The sequence below is a fragment of the Mixophyes fleayi genome, chromosome 1 (genome assembly GCF_038048845.1).
Source record: "Mixophyes fleayi isolate aMixFle1 chromosome 1, aMixFle1.hap1, whole genome shotgun sequence".
NCBI lineage: Eukaryota > Metazoa > Chordata > Amphibia > Anura > Limnodynastidae > Mixophyes > Mixophyes fleayi.
Window position 1 is genome coordinate 97,514,848 of NC_134402.1, and position 20,177 is coordinate 97,535,024.

General features: G+C 43.3%; 1 protein-coding gene across 2 annotated transcripts in view; it reads right to left on the reverse strand.

Annotated features, from left to right (window-relative positions):
• GLRB (glycine receptor beta) overlaps positions 1-20,177 on the reverse strand; it is a 133,571-nt gene that overhangs the window by 93,166 nt on the left and 20,228 nt on the right. The window contains exon 1 of one of the 2 annotated variants that reach the window (XM_075198261.1): positions 14,943-15,816. The exons of the other annotated variant lie outside the window; for it this stretch is intronic. The gene's annotated coding sequence lies outside the window, so the exon portion shown is untranslated. Of the gene's footprint in view, positions 1-14,942; positions 15,817-20,177 lie in introns of those variants that run through there. 2 annotated transcript variants of the gene reach the window in all.

The following is a 20,177-nucleotide window of genomic DNA, read 5'->3' on the forward strand; positions in this document are numbered from 1 at the left end:
TCAGTCCTGCATTAAACTAAAACAGAAAAGCAGGGTGGTGAATGCAGTGTATTTTTTGTAAGATAATAAACAAAAAATAAGCTCTGGAAGGAAAAAAAAACTAAACTGCATCAAGTTTTTAACTAAGATATTAGGTATATATGTCACTTATATTTTCTTAATTACCTTCATTATTAAATAGATACTTAAATTCCCCATAAATGTAAAATATAGTACTCTCTATAGCCGTGATGGCTAACCTATGCCCCCGACGCTTCCGGCTTCCGACTCTCAGCTGTGACTGGCGCTTCCCCTCCCTCCCAGCGCTCCCGATGTGATGACGTCACACGCATCCACGTAGTCGGCTGCGCGGTCTTTCTTCCTGAGGCGGCGAGCAAATAGCAGGTAAGGAAATACATACGCGGGGGGGGGGGGGGGGTAGGGTTTACAATGACTAAAAAATTGCACAAAAATACTGGGCAACGGCTGTAGGAGAGACAAGGAAATAACTGTGGGGGGACAACTAAAACTGGCTGTGGGGGGGGGGGGGGGGAGAAATACCTGCAGGGGGTACAATGACTGTAGAAGGGGGTAATGCAAATATCTGCAGGGGAGAGTAAGGAAAAATGGCTACAGGGGGGGTGTCAATTGCGACGGGGGGTAATGAAAATACATGCAGAGGGGGTAATGAAAATATCTGCAGGGTGAAGTAAGGAAAAATAGCTGCAGGGGGTGGGGGCAATGGCTGTCGGATGGAGAAATGAAAATGGCCAAAGGTGGGTAATGAAATAAATTTTACTGTTATTAGTTAAGATTTTTTTTATATATATACATATATTTTTAGAGATATTATCAATTATATAAATTTTTATACACTTTACTACCCACAGCGCTGTTTTTCTTATGTTTAGATGCGTGGTTTAGTAAGAGGGAGTGCAATAGTCCCTTTTAACAGCCATCATCTTGACTTTTATCTTTCTCCAGGGTTCTTCTTCTGGAGGCTGTGTTTTTCCTGTCCTGTCATCTGGAGCCTCTTCTACTGTTCCAAGCCCAGTCTAGTTCCTGCTCCACAGACTTGCTGAGTTCTGCCAAAAGTGCTGCAGGTACGTGCCTGCCTACTGCTAGTTACAGAAGGGAGTATGTAGTGTAGTGCTTTAAATGATTTTGTACAGGAGTCTGTCCAACAACACCGCTACAGAGGTAATAAAGCGGTCAATAAGTTTTTAATTACCTCTGTAACAGTGTTGTTGTACTGACTCCTGGTACAAAATAATATAAGTTAATTTATGAATTAACCTTTTATAGAAAATGCCCTGATATTTATTTATGTATTGTTGCAGCCCTGAGATGGAGAATCCAAAACATAAAAAAGCAAGATTGAATGATAAAGAAAGTGGTAGTAGCAGTAGCAGTAGCTGATCCTTTCAAGACATATGGGCAGAGATGTATGGCATTATAGACAGAAAAAAACAGATCATTGTGCATACTATGTAATGAGACAGTAGTAAGCAGAACGTGGAACATAAATAGACATTTTGAAACTAATCATCGCCAGCTCTTGGAAAAAAGTCTGGATGAAAGGAAGGAATACATTTCTAGGCAGTTACACCTTTATAAGAGCCAATCAAATTCCCTCCTTAAATTTGTAAGAGGCTCTACAAATTTAACATCAGCAAGTTTATGCGTTGCTCACTCCATAGCTCAGCATGGAAAAAAAAAAAGTGAAGGAGAATTTATTAAAGAAACTCTTCTAAGGTGTGTACCAATTTTTTTCACGATATGCCAAATAAAAATGCTATTATTAAGCGAATTTCTGAGCTACCAATCAGTAGAAATGTCATCACAGACAGAATAATGAGATTGAACACAAACATACAGCATCAATTAAAAGGAGACTTAGATAATTGTAAATATTTTTCAATTTATCTTGATGAAACTACTGATGTCACATCAAATGCTCGGTTGGCCATTATTGCTAGGTATTCAGATGGTCTCACAATGAGAGAAGAGTTGATAAAGTTAGAATCAGTGCCAATAAGTACATCAGGGAAGGAAATATGTAAGGTTGTTATACAAACATTCCGTGACCTAAGCATTGATATGTGTAAAGTTGTGTCAGTGACGACAGATGGGGCACCCAATAAGGTGGGAAAAAGTGTAGGATTTGTGAAGTTGTTTATGGAAGCTATTGGACGTCCACTTGTGCCTTTTCATTGTATTATCCATCAGGAGGTGTTGTGTGGCAAGGCAGGATTCACAGAATTAAATGATTTAATGTCAGTTGTAACAAAAATAGTGAATTTTATAGCTGCTCGACCACTTCACAAGCGAGAATTTACTGCACTTTTACAGGAAGTTGATTCAACCTACAGTGGACTGTTGATGTTCAATAATGCGAGGTGGCTAAACCGAGGAAAAGTACTTGAGTGATTTGTGGAGTGCTTTTCAGAAATTAAGGTTTTTCTGGAGAATAAGGATCTTGCAAACTTTCCTCAGCTCAATGATCATAAGTGGGTCAACTCATTGATGTTTTTCACAGATATCTCTGTTCATATGAATGAGCTAAATTTACAATTACAAGGTTTTGGCAAAAGTATTGATGTTATGTTTGGATACATCAAAGCCTTTCAAAGTAAACTTCAAATCTTTAAGCGAGATATAGAAAGTAAAACTTATAAGTATTTTCCTTGAGTAAAAAAGTATCTTGAGAACAACAGTACAACTGTACAAAATGAAATAGAGCCCATGTACATGAAGTACCAGCATATTGTGAACTCGTTACTTGAACAGTTTGGTGAAAGATTTAATCAATTTCGAAACCTGGAACAGACCATCAAAATAATTAAGTATCCGGATTTAGTAGTCTACAGTACTTTAGAATTAAATAGTTTCGAATGGATGCAAATTGATGATTTGGAGATGCAACTTGCTAAATTTCAAACCAGCATCTGGATTCAAGTGTTTGTCGATTTGAGGTCCAGACTTGAGAATCTGGAAAGAAATCCTTTAGAGAATGAAGAAGACTGCCACTACGAACAGGAAATTTGGAGTGCTTGGAACAGATTACCAGACACTTTTAGCACCCTGAAAAATCTAGGAATGGCTTTACTCACAATTTTTCCCTCAACATACTTTTGTGAGACTTTATTCTCAGCATTAAATAATATTAAAACAAATAAAAGAAACAGACTGACAGATGAAGTTAGCAGCGCTTGCTTGGCCCTGAAGTGCACAAAATACAAACCTGCAATTGAAGATCTATCAAATGCAATTCAGCAACAGAAAAGTTACTAAGGTAAATCATTATTTGTTTTTGCTTTTCGAACTAATAAATAGTACAAATATATTAAAAATATAACTCTTTCTTTATTAGGGCTGTAAATATCACCAAATTATGAACATTTCTTGAAGTGACACACGACCCAAGGACGGCAACACTTTTTTCCGATTTTCGACAAACCAAGCTGAAAAGGTTAGCCATCACTGCTCTATAGGGATGTACTAACTAAACGGATGATCGGGATCATTACCTGCAGTTAAATTTTCTGCCATTAGATGGCACTGACTTTTTTCTTTCACCCAATGCTTTCAACAGAGAAAAAGCAACTCTATTACACTTTAATAAATTATAAATTGTAAATAATTTTAATAAAGTGTAACTTACACTTTAATAGACATATCTGTTTATAAAAAATAATGTAATAAAATGTAATGATTACAAACAAATTTACATGCATTACTTTATTCTAGCAAAACAACTATCTTTTTTATTTACGTGGGATGATCACGTTTTGAGCATAGATATGTACACTGTGGACTGTTTTGTATGGGCCTGATTCATTAGGGCACGTATTCTGGGCGCAACCCGTGCTCAAAATTTGATGTCCGTGTTTAGGTGTTGGGTGCACCCAAATTCATCAAGTCACACCTGTTGAATTCAGGTGCAGGGCTGCAGGTACGTATAAACTGTTTCTTATTTTACCAAGCCTGATTCTGCTGGAATATTTTGAGGTCATTGTGACTGAAGAAAATAAATTGCTTTCAAGCACATTTGGAATATTTGTTTTTGGTTGGACTACTCCAGCACCTGAAAAATTAAAATGGAGTAAAAGCTTACAAGATTGGATCCCAGATGAAGACATCAGATGGTAAGTACATGTGGTTTTATTATTTTTAATAAATATATGTGGTTTCAAAGAGGGTTGTGTGTTTTATTAACTTTTACTTTGTGGCTCTCCAAGTGCCAGCATGCCCTGGCTGGCATGGGTATGCTAGTGCTTGTATTTCTAAAAGCATCAGCATGTCCAGATTGTTAATGGGAGCCCGTGCTGGCTGGGACTTGTAGTTCCATAAACTCAAAATGGTGTTTTACACTCTCTTTCCTTTTTCCCACTTTATTACCCTACACACCCACCATCCCAAGCTTGTAGGAATAACCGCAGTGCATTCAGCACGTGGATGGGTCTCTCTGGTGGGGAAGGGGCACACAATGTCTTGTGGACCCCCCTCTCAAGGTAATCCATCCCCGTGCTGAACAGCCTGGGTTGGTGTCTCATTATGGCAGGGGGACACCATGCCGTATGTCCCCCTGCTATAGTACGAACAACCCTAGTACTGGTTTCTGTGGTATTGGGGGGACCCCAAGCATATTTTCCCCCCGATTTTGCGGAAACCAGCACTAGGCTAGCAGCACTAGGGTTAATAGCATTAGGAGGAGGACCCCACGGCTTCTTTTTTTTTTTTTATCTATATCTCACGCACAGCAAAGAGCCGGCCGGTCAGGCAGCTGTAATGCCACCCGATCCGTCGGTTAAGCAGGAAATGACAGGTACATACTAGGGATGAGCGCACTCGGATTTATGAAATCCGAGCCCACCCGAACGTTGCGGATCCGAGTCGGATCCGAGACAGATCCGGGTATTGGCGCCAAATTCAAAAGTGAAACTGAGGCTCTGACTCATAATCCCGTTGTCGGATCTCGCGATACTCGGATCCTATAAATTCCCCGCTAGTCGCCGCAATCTTCACTCGGGCATTGATCAGGGTAGAGGGAGGGTGTGTTAGGTGGTCCTCTGTGCTGTTTAGTTCTGTGCTGTTTAGTTCTGTGCTGTTTAGTTCTGTGCTGTTTAGTGCTGTGCTGTGCTGTGCTGTTTAGTGCTGTGCTGTGCTGTGCTGTGCTGTGTTCTGCAGTATCAGTCCAGTGGTGCTGTGTGCTGTGCTCTGTCCTTCTGAGGTCAGTGGTGCTGCTGGGTCCTGTGCTGTGTCCTGTTCAGTCCAGTGGTGCTGTGTCCTGTGCTCTGTGCTTCTAAGGGCATAGTTATTTCCCCAATATTCCCCTGTGTTTAAAAAAATAAAAAAAAGTTTTTTTAAAAAATACCAAAAACTACTTTAATATTTTTTAATTACCACAAAATTTTCACAACCAATCCTGCAGTATAAGCCCATTGGTACTGCAATATTACCAAGTTCACACATTCAGCAGTAAAAGTCCAGTGGTACTGCATTATTACAAAGTTTACACATTCTGCAGTATCAGTCCAGTGGTGCTGTGTCCTGTGCTCTGTCCTGCTGAGTTCCGTAGTGCTGCTGGGTCCTGTGCCGTGTCCTGTTCAGTCCAGTGGTGCTGTGTCCTGTGCTCTGTGCTTCTAAGGGCATAGTTATTTCCCCATTATTCCCAAGTTTTTAAAAAATAAAAAAAAAGTAAAAAAAAATAAAAAATTTTAAAAAAAAAAAAATATATAATAATTATAACCAAATTTGCAAAACCAATCCAGCATTATAAGTCCATTGGTACTGCAATATTACCAAGTTCACACATTCTGCAGTATCAGTCCAGTGGTGCTGTGTCCTGTGCTCTGTCCTGCTGAGTTCCGTAGTGCTGCTGGGTCCTGTGCCGTGTCCTGTTCAGTCCAGTGGTGCTGTGTCCTGTGCTCTGTGCTTCTAAGGGCATAGTTATTTCCCCACTATTCCCAAGTTTTTTAGAAATAAGAAAAAAGTAAAAAAAAATAAAAAATTTAAAAAAAAAATAAAAAATAATAATTATAACCAAATTTGCAAAACCAATCCAGCAGTATAAGTCCATTGGTACTGCAATATTACCAAGTTCACACATTCTGCAGTATCTTGTGCTACATATAATGGAGACCAAAAATTTGGAGGATAAAGTAGGGAAAGATCAAGACCCACTTCCTCCTAATGCTGAAGCTGCTGCCACTAGTCATGACATAGACGATGAAATGCCATCAACGTCGTCTTCCAAGCCCGATGCCCAATCTCGTAGTACCGGGCATGTAAAATCCAAAAAGCCCAAGTTAAGAAAAAGTAGCAAAAAGAGAAACTTAAAATCATCTGAGGAGAAACGTAAAGTTGCCAATATGCCATTTACGACACGGAGTGGCAAGGAACGGCTTAGGCCCTGGCCCGTGTTCATGACTAGTGGTTCAGCTTCACCCACGGATCTTAGCCCTCCTCCTCCTCCCCCCCCCTACAAAAAATTGAAGAGAGTTATGCTGTCAGCAACAAAACAGCAAACAACTCTGCCTTCTAAAGAGAAATTATCACAAATCCCCAAGGCGAGTCCAAGGGTGTTGGTGGTTGTCAAGCCTGACCTTCCCATCACTGTACGGGAAGAGGTGGCTCGGGAGGAGGCTATTGATGATGTAGCTGGCGCTGTGGAGGAACTTGATGATGAGGATGGTGATGTGGTTATTGTAAATGAGGCACCAGGGGGGGAAACAGCTGATGTCCATGGGATGAAAAAGCCCATCGTCATGCCTGGTCAGAAGACCAAAAAATGCACCTCTTCGGTCTGGAGTTATTTTTATCCAAATCCAGACAACCAATGTATGGCAATATGTAGCTTATGTAAAGCTCAAATAAGCAGGGGTAAGGATCTTGCCCACCTAGGAACATCCTCCCTTATACGTCACCTGAATAACCTTCATAGTTCAGTGGTTAGTTCAGGAACTGGGGCTAGGACCCTCATCGGTACAGGGACACCTAAATCCCGTGGTCCAGTTGGATACACACCAGCAACACCCTCCTCGTCAACTTCCTCCACAATCTCCATCAGATTCAGTCCTGCAGCCCAAGTCACCAGCCAGACTGAGTCCTCCTCAATACGGGATTCATCCGAGGAATCCTGCAGCGGTACGCCTACTACTGCCACTGCTGCTGTTGCTGCTGTTAGTCGGTCATCTTCCCAGAGGGGAAGTCGTAAGACCGCTAAGTCTTTCACCAAACAATTGACCGTCCAACAGTCGTTTGCCATGACCACCAAATACGATAGTAGTCACCCTATTGCAAAGCGTATAACTGCGGCTGTAACTGCAATGTTGGTGTTAGACGTGCGCCCGGTGTCCGCCATCAGTGGAGTGGGATTTAGAGGGTTGATGGAGGTATTGTGTCCCCGGTACCAAATCCCCTCGAGATTCCACTTCACTAGGCAGGCGATACCAAAAATGTACAGAGAAGTACGATCAAGTGTCCTCAGTGCTCTTAAAAATGCGGTTGTACCCACTGTCCACTTAACCACGGACATGTGGACAAGTGGTTCTGGGCAAACGAAGGACTATATGACTGTGACAGCCCACTGGGTAGATGCATCCCCTTCCGCAGCAACAGCAACAGTTGCATCAGTAGCAGCATCTACAAAATGGCTGCTCATGCAAAGGCAGGCAACATTGTGCATTACAGGCTTTAATAAGAGGCACAACGCTGACAACATATTAGAGAAAATGAGGGAAATTATCTCCCAGTGGCTTACCCCACTTAGACTCTCATGGGGATTTGTGGTGTCAGACAATGCCAGTAACATTGTGCGGGCATTAAATATGGGCAATTTCCAGCACGTCCCATGTTTTGCCCACACCATTAATTTGGTGGTGCAGCATTACCTCAAGAGTGACAGGGGTGTGCAGGAGATGCTTGCGGTGGCCCGCAAAATTGCTGGACACTTTCGGCATTCAGCCAGTGCCTACCGCAGACTAGAGGCACATCAAAAAAGCTTGAACCTGCCCTGCCATCACCTCAAACAAGAGGTTGTGACGCGCTGGAACTCCACCCTCTATATGCTGCAGAGGATGGAGGAGCAGCAAAAGGCCATTCAGGCCTACACAGCCACCTACGACATAGGCAAAGGAGTGGGGATGCGCCTGAGTCAAGCGCAGTGGAGACTGATTTCCGTGTTGTGCAAGGTTCTGCAGCCATTTGAACTTGCCACACGAGAAGTCAGTTCCGACACTGCCAGCTTGAGTCAGGTCATTCCCCTGATCAGGCTGTTGCAGAAGCAGCTGGAGAAAGTGAGGGAGGAGCTGGTAAGCCATTGCGATTACAGCAAGCATGTAGCTCTTGTGGATGTAGCCCTTCGTACGCTTTGCCAGGATCCGAGGGTGGTCACTCTTTTAAAGTCAGAGGAATACATTCTGGCCACCGTGCTCGATCCTCGGTTTAAAGCGTATGTTGTGTCTCTGTTTCCGGCGGACACAAATCTACAGCGGTGCAAAGACCTGCTGGTCAGGAGATTGTCCTCTGAAGAGGACCGTGACATGCCAACAGCTCCACCCTCATTTTCTTCCACATCTATGGCTGCGAGGAAAAAGCTCAGTTTTCCCAAAAGAGGCACTGGCGGGGATGCTGATAACATCTGGTCCGGACTGAAGGACCTGCCAACCATTGCAGACATGTCTACTCTCGCTGCATTGGATGCTGTGACAATAGAAAAAATTGTGGATGATTACTTTGCTGACACCATCCAAGTAGACATGTCAGACAGTCCATATTGTTACTGGCAGGAAAAAAAGGCAGTTTGGAAGCCCCTGTACAAACTGGCTCTATTTTACCTGAGTTGTCCCCCCTCCAGTGTGTACTCGGAAAGAGTTTTTAGTGCAGCGGGGAACCTGGTCAGTGAGCGGCGAAGGAGGTTGCTTCCTCACAACGTTGAAAAAATGATGTTTATAAAAATGAATAATCAATTCCTCAATGAAGTACAGCACTGCCCTCCAGATACTACAGAGGGACCTGTGGTTGTGGAGTCCAGCGGGGACGAATTGATAATGTGTGATGAGGAGGAAGTACACACTGTAGGGGGAGAGGAATCAGAGGTTGAGGATGAGGACGACATCTTGCCTCAGTAGAGCCTGTTTAGTCTGTACAGGGAGAGATGAATAGCTTTTTTGGTGTGGGGGCCCAAACAAACCAATCATTTCAGTCAAAGTTGTTTGGTAGGCCCTGTCGCTGAAATGATTGGTTTGTTAAAGTGTGCATGTCCTATTTCAACAACAGACCTCTCAACTGCAGCTCATCCCTCCTCTGCGGGGATAATGTCTCCTGTGCTCTGACACGTCACTCTGTGTACTCTCAGCCTCAGGATCTGACACTACAGCTACCATGCCTCTTGTAGCAGCCCTCACTCCAGGGCCTCTTCCATGTGCAGTGTCCCCCTCTCTCTTGGGTTCACTATAGTGGCATGGAGTTCTCCCCCTCATCCAGGGCACACATTCCTTGCCCTGGCTCAGTCACCACGCTCAGACTTCCAGGCAATGCTGGGGGAGCCTGGGAGCTTCCACCCCAGGTCCCCAGCTACAACTCTCCTCTCCTGTGTCTTCTCTCTCTTTCTGACACTTTAAAGATCGTGCCTTTAAATGAAAAAGTCAGTCTTCATTGCACGACTATGTGCAAGTGCAACAGGGACATTTTTTTGGGTTTACAAAGTCAAACAATAACACTTCGACCCTGTCTGTCTGGGGTCTCTCAATGACGAATTGTCTGTAGCATGTTTGGAGGAGGTATTGTGGCCCCGGTACCAAATTGTGTACCGGGGCCACCACACTACGCAGTCAAGATACTTGTTTGGTGGAATTCAGACCAGTTGAGGGTTTTATTATTATATTGTGTGGACCACTCTATCTATACCACACTACAACTCTATACCACTCTATTTCCTACTTTAATTCTATTTAATTCTATTTCCTACTTTAATTCTATTACTAATTAATTACCATAAAGAGGAACAAAAAAAACCAATTTTACCAAAAGTATAATATGACTTAGACTTACAAACACTACACTTTAAAGATCGTGCCTTTAAATGAAAAAGTCAGTCTTCATTGCACGACTATGTGCAACAGGGACATTTTTTTGGGTTTACAAAGTCAAACAATAACACTTCGACCCTGTCTGTCTGGGGTCTCTCAATGACGAATTGTCTGTAGCATGTTTGGAGGAGGTATTGTGGCCCCGGTACCAAATTGTGTACCGGGGCCACCACACTACGCAGTCAAGATACTTGTTTGGTGGAATTCAGACCAGTTGAGGGTTTTATTATTATATTGTGTGGACCACTCTATCTATACCACACTACAACTCTATACCACTCTATTTCCTACTTTAATTCTATTTAATTCTATTTCCTACTTTAATTCTATTACTAATTAATTACCATAAAGAGGAACAAAAAAAACCAATTTTACCAAAAGTATAATATGACTTAGACTTACAAACACTACACTTTAAAGATCGTGCCTTTAAATGAAAAAGTCAGTCTTCATTGCACGACTATGTGCAACAGGGACATTTTTTTGGGTTTACAAAGTCAAACAATAACACTTCGACCCTGTCTGTCTGGGGTCTCTCAATGACGAATTGTCTGTAGCATGTTTGGAGGAGGTATTGTGGCCCCGGTACCAAATTGTGTACCGGGGCCACCACACTACGCAGTCAAGATACTTGTTTGGTGGAATTCAGACCAGTTGAGGGTTTTATTATTATATTGTGTGGACCACTCTATCTATACCACACTACAACTCTATACCACTCTATTTCCTACTTTAATTCTATTTAATTCTATTTCCTACTTTAATTCTATTACTAATTAATTACCATAAAGAGGAACAAAAAAAACCAATTTTACCAAAAGTATAATATGACTTAGACTTACAAACACTACACTTTAAAGATCGTGCCTTTAAATGAAAAAGTCAGTCTTCATTGCACGACTATGTGCAACAGGGACATTTTTTTGGGTTTACAAAGTCAAACAATAACACTTCGACCCTGTCTGTCTGGGGTCTCTCAATGACGAATTGTCTGTAGCATGTTTGGAGGAGGTATTGTGGCCCCGGTATCAAATTGGGTACCGGGGCCACCCCACTATGCAGTCCAGATACTTGTTTGGTGGAATTCCGACACGTGGAGGGTTTTTTAATTATATTGTGGCCTCGGTACCAAATTGTGTACCGGGGCCACCACACTACGCAGTCAAGATAGATAGATGCGTATTGCGTATCATAGATAAAGTACATTCAGTGGTGTGGGGCAAATTGAAAAATATTCCAAATGCACTGACATTATCAAAAACAAGAGGTTGTCACACGCTAAAACTCCAACATGTATATGATGAAGAGGATGGAGGAGCAGCCGTATGTGTAGTGTAATGCAGATCTGTTGAAGGTTTTTTATATATTTTATTGTGGTGCCCAGTGCCCACTCCTCTACGCAGTCCAGATACATTTATTGGTGCGAATCATAAAAGTTCAGGGTTTTTAATATATATTGTGGTGACCCACTCCTCTACGCAGTCCAGGTACATTTATTGGTGCGATTCATAAAAGTTCAGGGTTTTTAAGATATCTTGTGGTGACCCACTCCTATACGCAGTCCAGGTACATTTATTGGTGCGATTCATAAAAGTTCAGGGTTTTTAATAGATATTGTGGTGACCCACTCCTCTACGCAGTCCAGGTACATTTATTGGTGCGAATCATAAAAGTTCAGGGTTTTTAATATATCTTGTGGTGACCCACTCCTCTACGCAGTCCAGGTACATTTATTGGTGCGAATCATAAAAGTTCAGGGTTTTTAAGATATTGTGGTGACCCACTCCTCTACGCAGTCCAGGTACAATTATTGGTGCGAATCATAAAAGTTCAGGGTTTTTAAGATATTGTGGTGACCCACTCCTCTACGCAGTCCAGGTACAATTATTGGTGCGAATCATAAAGGTTCAGGGTTTTTAAGATATTGTTGTGACCCACTCCTCTACGCAGTCCAGGTACAATTATTGGTGCGAATCATAAAAGTTCAGGGTTTTTAATATATTGTGGTGACCCACTCCTCTACGCAGTCCAGGTACAATTATTGGTGCGAATCATAAAAGTTCAGGGTTTTTAATATATTGTGGTGACCCACTCCTCTACGCAGTCCAGGTACAATTATTGGTGCGAATCATAAAAGTTCAGGGTTTTTAATATATTGTGGTGACCCACTCCTCTACGCAGTCCAGGTACAATTATTGGTGCGAATCATAAAAGTTCAGGGTTTTTAAGATATTGTGGTGACCCACTCCTCTACGCAGTCCAGGTACAATTATTGGTGCGAATCATAAAAGTTCAGGGTTTTTAAGATATTGTGGTGACCCACTCCTCTACGCAGTCCAGGTACAATTATTGGTGCGAATCATAAAAGTTCAGGGTTTTTAAGATATTGTGGTGACCCACTCCTCTACGCAGTCCAGGTACAATTATTGGTGCGAATCATAAAAGTTCAGGGTTTTTAAGATATTGTGGTGACCCACTCCTCTACGCAGTCCAGGTACAATTATTGGTGCGAATCATAAAAGTTTAGGGTTTTTAAGATATTGTGGTGACCCACTCCTCTACGCAGTCCAGGTACAATTATTGGTGCGAATCATAAAAGTTCAGGGTTTTTAAGATATTGTGGTGACCCACTCCTCTACGCAGTCCAGGTACAATTATTGGTGCGAATCATAAAAGTTCAGGGTTTTTAAGATATTGTGGTGACCCACTCCTCTACGCAGTCCAGGTACAATTATTGGTGCGAATCATAAAAGTTCAGGGTTTTTAAGATATTGTGGTGACCCACTCCTCTACGCAGTCCAGGTACATTTATTGGTGCGAATCATAAAAGTTCAGGGTTTTTAAGATATTGTGGTGACCCACTCCTCTACGCAGTCCAGGTACATTTATTGGTGCGATTCATAAAAGTTCAGGGTTTTTAATATATATTGTGGTGACCCACTCCTCTACGCAGTCCAGAAAGATACCTTGTTGCAACGTTTTGGACTAATAACTATATTGTGAGGTGTTCAGAATACACTGTAAATTAGTGGAAATGCTTGTTATTGAATGTTATTGAGGTTAATAATAGCCTAGGAGTGAAAATAAGCCCAAAAACTTGATTTTTAAACTTTTTATGTTTTTTTCAAAAAAAATCCGAATCCAATACCTTAAATCCGAACCGAGACCTTTCGTCAAGTGTTTTGCGAGACAAATCCGAACCTCAAAAATAACGAAAATCCGGATCCAAAACACAAAACACGAGACCTCAAAAGTCGCCGGTGCACATCCCTAGTACATACATACCTGCAGCGCCTGTGTACTACAGCAGCCCTGTAATCGAATTCAACAGGACACGGATCTTGAGATTCATGGCGTGATGAATTTAGGCATATGCAAAACCTAAATATGGGCATCACACCCACGCTCAGAACGCGTGCGCTAATGAATTAGGCCCATAGAAAACAGTCCACAGTGTACTTACATATATCATACTTGCCAACTCTCCCAGGAAATGTCCGGGCTCCCGGGAGAGCAGGCAAACATCCCGTATAGGGCATCTTGCTCCTCAAAAAGACGCGATTTGCAGTGAATCATGTCATTTTGCCCCCCCCCCCCCCCGCAACAGAAACGGCATCACACCAAAATCACGCGAATTGCCGTGTCCCGCCCCTCCCACCCTCCAACCACGCCCCCCTGCCTGGGATCTCCCGAAATTAACTTACCAAAGGTTGGTAAGTATGACATATGTTTACAACATAATCAACCCACGTAAATAAAAAATATATAGCCATCTTCCCACTGGAAACAAATAGAAAACACTCCACAGTGTACATATCTATGCTTAAAATTTGATCATCCCATGTAAATAAAAAAGATATAGCCACCTCCCACTGTAAATGCATAAAAAACAGTCTAAGGTGCACATATCTATGCTTAAACTGCCATCATCCCACATGAATATATATATTTTTTTTTATATCAAAGAATATATTACTACAGTATAATATTACACACTACGGAATGTTATAAATACAGATTAGCTATATGCCTGGTCCAGACACAACAGACTCCTTACATATAAAATATATTTATACTGTAATTTACAGAGTTTTAAGTTTAATGTTATCTCTATTTGAAAGCTGTGTTTCTTGTAGTTGTGGAGGTGAACTGCAGGCAATCATCTCTTTCTGTGACCATCCTTTTAGTACATCCCCTCTCTATATTGCAGCAATCTCATTAAAAAGACCTTTCAGTTTTCCCTGAATTTCAGTAAATCACATTGATTTCCAGTCATTCTCAATTATTTACAGCATCTTTGCTGCGATAAATTAGTAGCCTCACTTACTGAAGTCACGTGTAATATAAAAAAAGGAGAAAAAAAAAAAAGATTATTTAGTGTATGTACCATTCACTGTGGTTCATGTTTTTGCTTTTTGAACTCTGCCATTTTTCAATAACATGTGCATATGCGCAAATAGCAGTCAGTGCATTAGAAATACACAAAGGCTAGGATTACATTTTCTTGATTCAGCATAGTGATTCAAGCGCCTGACAGAGAAAACAACATTTGACCCTGAAGAAATAACTATGACATTTTGCCTAGAAAGCAACCCAATCAAAGGAACTACAACTCCCTGCACTCCTTGCGGCATATTTTCAAATCCTTAAAACTTTATACAGTTTTATGAACATGACAGCTGCCTCCGGGCTACTTCACTCTGCTGCATCTTGCAGCTATTGCCTAGCCCCCTAATTAACCATGAACAGATACTGCAAAACAAATTAGCTTCTCAGGAAAGGCATTACCCTAAATAGTAGTTTCAAAAACACATGCACACAAAAATACAACACGTTCTACTGACAGGAGGGGGTGATAGTGAAACTTACCCTAAGGCTTACTCAAGGCTTCACTTCAAATACGAGCAGCTGCCAAGTAAACATCCATTTTTTTTATCAGGTGCAAAACTTCAGGGTCCTTTCAATTGTGCATGATGGAGGAAATGTCCGAGGAAGAATCATCGAGCTCCTGGCTGCTGGTAGCTCTTTTGCATATTCTGCTTTTAGTTGAATCTTCAGCCAGTATATATAATTATTGCTATCCTTCAAAGCTGCAGTGACGATGGAGAAATGAATAACCCGCCAAGATGTGCTGCTTTATTTATTAAAAGGCTGTGTCCTGGTCGCTGCATTTGCTGGAAGCATAAGATGGAGGAGCTGTGTGTACCTGCAGCATGCACAGTAAAGGCCCCAGAGCAGTGCAATTAATCATTAGCTGCATAGCAAGTGCAGCAGTATCACTCCCGTCTCCCAGCCACTGGGATCACAGTGATGCTATGTATCCATATTTCCAGCAAACTAAAATCTCATGTTAGTGTTTAGGCTGAAGTGGTCTCCGTGCCCTCTGTAGCTGTGATTGTAGGAATATCTATTATTTCCTTGTTTTGTTAGAGATGCTTTTAGACAGCTGTTAGTGCTCTGCTCTCAGTCCCAGAGGAGGGGGATGGGAGAGACTAGCAGAGAAGTCTACAGACAGACCTGTGGGGGGAGAAGCAGTTGGATGCACTACAAAAGATAGCATCATCCTTTTCCTTGATCTTTTTAATGAGTGGACATGCATTTCTGGTTAAACATAATACTGCTGTGTATGTTCATAATAATATGGGTATTTTATACATTTGTAATGTTAATTAAGCAAGTAATTGTAGTGTGCGCCTGCTTGATTATTAAAAATGAGGCCCTTAAGCTGAATGCAGATAAACGCAGCTGCTTGTCACGAAGCAGGCACTTACCTTACAGGGTTAAGTTTATGACGTGTTGCTGCTCCCGGATGTAGGGGGTGGAGTTAGGAGGTGTGTTTATATATATCTCTGCTGCAGCAGACAACTTCATCTAGTCTTTAGGAATTTGTGGTGTTTGGATCACTGTCAGGCTGAGTGGATAAAGTTTATTTAGTTTATCTGAATTTACTGTCTTGCATTTGCTGTAGCTAATTTCTTTCTATTGTCTTGATCCTTTCTCGGTTCTCCTTCCTATATATATTTTCTGTGTGTCTATCACTTGGTGTATTTTGCAAGTGTGATTATTGTATTTTATTTTAAGTTGCCCCACTCTTCTGTTACATCCCTCCTGGACCCTTAGTTCTAATATGTCTCGCCCCAGACGCTGCATTAATCCCCCTGCTCGTTTCAGCGATGCAGCTGATCCCCTCCCGACGGGAGTGATCTCCCGTAGATATTCCCGGCAATGGCAGGAGCTAGCGCACCTGATGGGGCTGGAGGGCAGATGACCGTGCCCGCTTCTGTCCTTCTGGAGAGGGAGCGGAGAGGCTGGGGCGGGTAGGGGCTGTGGCGGTGGCTTCTTGCCTGTTGGCGCATGCTGTGGGCAGGCACCGGGTAGGTCGAGCAGGCAGCGCGGCCTAGGTAAGAGCAAAATAGGTAAATCTCAGGCCCTGCGGTACAGGAGAGAATCTCCTTCCCCTTCAATGCCTCATACTCCTCCAATGCGTTACACTGGATCTAGGTCCAGGTCTGTGTCCCTTAACGAAATGGTGCAGGGGTTTAGGGCACGGTCTGGTGGTAATGGCAGCGATGGGGGGGTAGAATGGGGCCTGGTGCATGGCAGCTAGCCCCCATTAGGCAGGTCACACAGCGGATAAGAGGTGTGAGTCCACACTCACCTCCCAGCCCTCGGGTCAGGACTAATCTTTCTCAGGAGGATATCAGTATGGTATGGATACTAGGCATCACGCAGAAAGCCAGGATATGTATTATCATGAGGGCGATGAGCGCCCCCTGGTGGATGATAGCCAACGATTCTGTGACTTTTTAAATACTCAAACTTTTCATGGGCAAAGTAGTGACATGTTCTATGAATATGATGAGCAGGATGTAAACGCACCAGGCACATCGGGGAATATATATCAGAAACGTCGCCCCCACCCATCATTAGGACATGGACATGTCAGGAGGGTGCCGGCGTTTCATTCTCATTCAGGACAAGCAAAATATGTAAATGCATATTTTCCTTTCCCTCCGGAGGCTTTCAGGGGGCAGCACCAGGATGCAGGTACATGGAATAGAAATCATCCGCTGAGTAGGTTTTGTAGCCACGGTGGTGGGTCGGCATGTTGCCTTCATGAGGCTTTCTGTGGTTCCCCGCAAGAGGCTAAGGTGGCGCATTACCAAAATAGGCCACTAGTGGAGGCGGACTTGCAATATCTGCCGCCTCAGTCACTAAGGGTAGGTCACCAGCAAGGGCGCCAACACACCGGCCATTATGCTCAAAGGGATAATGTGAGGCGGATGCCTCAGTCTGGCGCACCGGAGCAGGCACATGCTGCGACCAGGACATGGGATACACATACGGACGTATTTTGTTTCCCAGAAACACAGGTTAGCAGCAGAGTGGAGGTTGGTGGCCCAGCAACTGTTCCGACAGCAACAACAATACGCTGTCTATCCCACACACAGAGTGCGTCATCGGTGCAAGGGACGCCAGGGTTGCAAGGATCGGCAAGCCCAGGAAGCGCATCTCAAGGTGAGTGTGGTCAAGCTTTGTCTTACACACGATCACATAGTCCGCTTATATCCTCTACAAGTAGTGGATCCTCATCGCACCGTGAAAGTGGTTCCCATAAAGTAATGATGATTTTGAATGAGCATTTTAGTGGAAGGAGTCAGAAGGGAGTAGCGCATGCAGCTGACAGTGATAAAACGGGCAAGGGCCCAGTGGTTAATTTTTCCTATATAGCGCTGACAGCGGGGATCAGGAGTAGTTTGAGGGATAGAATTAAGAAAGACATTTTCATTATTACAAAGGAAGGGAAAAAAAAAATTGGCAAAGGCTAAGGAGAAAGGAGGGATAGGTGAGGAGGCTTACAAGTCGTTCCCTAATTAGGTGACGGCTTTTAGCGTTTTTGCCTCAGTTTACCTGGAAACGAGGCCGGAGGCTTCGGTTGATGTCTAGCGATACCTGCATTTGAAGACAGGGATTTATAAAAAAGATGGTGGTACTATTTGGTGCAGGTATGAGGAAAACTTCCGCAAGAAGGTCACGGGGAGACACCTCATTCCTTTTGAGTTTAAGGATGTGGAAACTTGGATGGAAATGATGCATCCAAGGGAGAGTGAGGTACAGGATTTTAGGGTGCAGAGGTTTCGCATGCAGGGGAGACCTAGTTCTCCCCCAGCACAGAATAGGAACCGGTGCTTTGCCTTCAATAGCGGCACATGCACTCGGGGGAACACATGTAAGTACAGGCATGTCTGTGCAAAATGCCGGGGGCCCCATCCAGCCCGAGATTGCCCGAGAGCCATGCCGGGGGCATATAAAGGTAGGGGAGAGTCAGGGCCTGCTCAGTAAGGCAGTATCGCCGGTCCAGACACAGCAGCTGGACAGGTGGCTTTGCTTGTTTCCGGGTAGGAAACAAGCAGAATTTTTGAGTTTGGGTTTTCATGTTGGTTTTCCCCTCCCCGCAGTTGGAGTTGTTAAGGCTATTGCAAAAAAGAATTTGCGCTCAGCCTATGTTTTTCCAGAGGTGTTAGCAGAAAAGGTACGGAAAGAGGTGGATTTGGGTCACATGGTGGGACCTTTCTCATTTCTTCCAATACCGGACTTGGTTATCTCCCCAATAGGGGTAGTACCTAAGCAAGCAGTGGGGAAATTTAGGCTTATCCAGCATCTTTCACATCCCCCTGGACAATCGGTTAACGATGCCATAGCACTAGAAGACAGTTCCGTAAATTATCGATTATTTGAGGAAGCCTTAGACCTAGTCAGATCATTTGGAGCAGGGGCCTTGTTGGAAAAGTTAGATATTGAATCTGCTTTTCGCTTAGTTCCCCTTCATCCAGAGTCATTTAGGTTCTTGGGTTTCCGTCTGTCAGATGGGTACTTTGTGGACAAGTGTTTACTGATGGGTTGTGCGGTGTCCTGTACATATTTCGAAGCGTTCAGCTCCTTCCTGCACTGGTGCATACAGGCAGGAACGGGTCACGTGTGTATTGCCGACTATTTGGACGATTTCTTGATCATAGGAATGGCAGATTCATCAGAGTGCGCAGATATACTGTTTTCGGCTAAGGCGTTATTTTCTGTTTTGGGAGTGCCAGTTGCACACGACAAAACGGAAGGTCCCTTACCTTGTTTGTCATTTTTAGGAATAGAGATTGACACATTGGAAGGGTGTTGTAGGTTGCCCCAGGAGAAGGTGTGGAAGCTGGTAAGATTAATCAAACTTACCTTGTTGTCACGGTCTATTTTGCTGCGTCAGGCTCAATCATTGTTATGCTCCTTTAATTTTTCATGCAGAATTATTCCCATGGGAAAGGTATTCTGTAGAAAGATGCAGTTGGCTACAGCGGGTATGTCACTCCCCATGCACTGATCACTCTAACTAAGGAAGTTAAAGGTGATTTGCGAATGTGGTTGAGGTTCCTGGAGAACTTTAATGGCATTCGCATTCGGCCGGCTCCACAAGTCTCTAGTAGTCATCTTGAGTTAGTAACAGACTCTTCGGGATCTGTGGGTTTTGGAGCCTATTTTAGGGGCAAGTGGTGTGTGGAGCAATGGCCAGATTCATGGCGTTCCAGGGGGCTGCTAGGCAATCTGCTGGTGCTAGAATTGTTTCCCATTGTTGTGGCGGTGGAACTCTGGGCGTCGCTATTAAAAGTATAGCAGGTAATATTCTGGTGTGACAACCTGGGTGTAGTTCAGTGCATTAACAAACAGAGTGCATCTTCCATCCATTCCAGCTATTGAATTGTTGAGACATCTAGTGTTGCGCTGTTTGGAGCATGATATTACATTTAGGGAGAGACATGTCCCTGGTGTGGAGAACGAAGTGGCTGATGCTTTATCTCTGGAACAGTGGGGACGTTTTAGGGAGTTGGCTCCGCAGGCTGACATTATGGGTACGCCATGTCCCCCTTTTGTTTGGCAGGTAGTCGAACAGGTTTTGTAAGACTGGCGGAAACATCACTGGCTCCTTCCACCAGAAGAGCATATCGGGCTGCCTGGCTTCAATGGCGACAATACATACAGTCACGCGGTAGGTGCGATTCAGGTCAGAACGCTGACATGTTGGATTTTATTTGGGCTAAATACCAAGAGGGAATCTCTAAA